This window comes from Osmia bicornis, unplaced genomic scaffold (assembly GCF_907164935.1).
Source record: "Osmia bicornis bicornis unplaced genomic scaffold, iOsmBic2.1, whole genome shotgun sequence".
In the NCBI taxonomy this organism is placed as follows: Eukaryota; Metazoa; Arthropoda; class Insecta; order Hymenoptera; family Megachilidae; genus Osmia; species Osmia bicornis.
In genome coordinates, this window is record NW_025791250.1 from 22,299 (window position 1) to 25,725 (window position 3,427).

Here is a 3,427-nt window from a genome sequence, read left to right on the forward strand (position 1 = left end):
TATAGTAATAATGATATTGTGATTAAATGTATAGTACATATCTAATGTAGATATGGTAATAACGATACCGTTATTGTATGTACATTGATCTGTGGGAAGGTATCAGTATATTACACTGTATCTAATGTAGATATAGTATGATGTTGTTATTAAATGTACATTGATCTGTGGGAATAAATCAGTATATTACATTACATCTGATGTAGATATATTAATAATGATATTGTTATTAAATGTATATTACATATCAAATATAGATGTAGTAATAACGATACTGCCATTATATGTACGTTGATAGGTGGGAAGGGATCATTATATTACATTATATCTAATTTAGATATAGTAATAATGATATTGTTATTAAATGTACATTGGTCTGTGGGATTAAATCAGTATATTACATTTCATCTGATGTAGATATAGTAATAATGATATCGTTATTAAATGTATATTACATATCTAATGTAGATATAGTAATAACGATACTGTTATTATATGTACATTGATCTGTTGGAAGGTATCAGTATATTACATTATAACTAATGTAGATATAGTAATAACGAAACTGTTATGATATGTTGATTGATCTGTGGGATTAAATCATTATATTAAATTACATCTGATGTAGATATAGTAATAATGGTATTGTTATTGAATGTACATTGGTCTGTGGGTTTAAATCAGTATATTACATTTCATCTGATGTAGATATAGTAATAATGATATTGTTATTAAATGTATATTACATATCTAATGTAGACATAGTAATAACGATACTGTTATTATATGTACATTGATCTGTGGGAAGGTATAAGTATATTAAATTATATCTAACGTAGATATAGTAATAATGATATTGTTATTAAATGTATATTAGATATCTAATGTAGATATAGTAACAACGAAACTGTTGTTATATGTACATTGATATGTGGGAAGGTATCAGTATATTATATTGTATCTAATGTAGATATAGTAATAACGAAACTGTTATTTTATGTACATTGATGTGTGGGAAGGGATCAGTATATTACATTATACCTAATGTAGATATAGTAATAATGATATTGTTACCAAAGTTACATTGATCTATGGGAAGGGATCAGTATATTACATTATATTCAATGTAGATATAGTATGAATGATACTGGTATTCAATGTACATTGGTCTGTGGGAAGGGATCATCATATTACATTATATCTAATGTAGATATAGTAATAATGATACTGTTATTAAATGTATATTACATGTCTAATGTAGATATAGTAATAACGAAACTGTTATTATATGTACATTGATCTGTGGGAAGGGATCAGTATATTACGTTATGTCCAATGTAGATATAGTAATAATGATATTGTTACCAAAATTACATTGATCTGTGGGAAGGCATCAGTATATTACACTATATCCAATGTAGATATAGTATAAATGATACTGTTATTCAATGTGCATTGATCTGTGGGAAGTGATCAGTATATTACATTATATCTAATGAGGATATAGTAATAATGATATTGTTATTAAATGTACATTGGTCTGTGGGATTAAATCAGTGTATTAAATTACATCTGATGTAGATATAGTAATAATGGTATTGTTATTAAATGTACATTGATCTGTGGGATTATATCAGTATATTACATTACATCTGATGTAGATATAGTAATAATGATATTGTTATTAAATGTATATTACATGTCTAATGTAGATATAGTAATAACGAAGCTGTTATTATATGTACATTGGTCTGTGGGAAGGGATCAGTATATTACATTATATCTAATGTAGATATAGTAATAATGATATTGTTATTAAATATATATTACAAATCTAATGTAGATATAGTAATAACGATATTGCCATTATATGTACATTGATCGGTGGGAAGGGATCATTATAGTACACTATATCTAATGTAGATATAGTAATAATAATATTGTTATTAAATGTACATTGGTCTGTGGGAAGGTATCAATATATTACATTATATCTAATGTAGATATAGTAATAACGAAACTGTTATTATATGTACATTGATCTGTGGGGTTAAATCAGTGTATTAAATTACATCTGATGTAGATATAGTAATAATGGTATTGTTATTAAATGTTCATTGATCTGTGGGTTTAAATCAGTATATTACATTACACCTGATGTAGATATAGTAATAATGATATTGTTATTAAATGTATATTACATATCTATTGTAGATATAGTAATAACGATACTGCCATTATATGTAAATTGATCGGTGGGAAGGTATCAGTATATTACATTATATCTAATGTAGATATAGTAACAATGATATTGTTACCAAAATTACATTGATCTGTGGGAAGGCATCAGTATATTACAATATATCCAATGTAGATATAGTATAAATGATACTGTTATTCAATGTACATTGATCTGTGGGAAGGAATCAGTATATTGCAGTAGATCTAAAGTAGATATAGTAATAACGATACTGTTATTAAGTGTTTATTACATATCTAATGTAGATATTGTAATGACGATAATGTTACAATCTGTGCATTGATCTGTGGGAAGTGATCAGTATATTACATTATATCCAATGTAGATATAGTATAAATGATACTGGTATTCAATGTACATTGATCGGTGGGAAGGAATCAGTATATTGCAGTAGATCTAATGTAGATATAGTAATAACGTTACTGTTATTAAGTGTTTATTACATATCTAATGTAGATATAGTAATGACGATAATGTTATAATCGGTGCATTGATCTGTGGGAAGTGATCAGTGTATTACATTATATCTAATGAAGATATAGTAATAATGATATTGTTATTAAATGTAGATTGGTCTGTGGGATTAAATCAGTATATTACATTACATCTGATGTAGATATAGTAATAATGGTGTTGTTATTAAATGCATATTACATATCTAATGTAGATATAGTAATAACGATACTGTTATTATATGTACATTGATCTGTGGGAAGGTATCAGTATATTACATTATATCTAATGTAGATATAGTAATAATGATACTGCCATTATATGTAAATTGATCGGTGGGAAGCTATCAGTATATTACATTATATCTAATGTAGATATAGTAATAACGAAACTGTTATTATATGTACATTGATCTGTGGGAATGGATCAGTATATTACATTGTATCTAATGTAGATATAGTAATAATGATATTGTTACCAAAATTACATTCATCTGTGGGAAGGGATCAGTATATTTCATTATAACCAATGTAGATATAGTATAAATGATACTGTTATTCAATGTGCATTGATCTGTGGGAAGGAATCAGTATATTGCAGTAGATCTAAAGTAGATATAGTAATAACGATACTATTATTAAGTGTTTATTACGTATCTAATGTAGATATAGTAATGACGATAGTGATACAATCTGTGCATTGATCTGTGGGAAG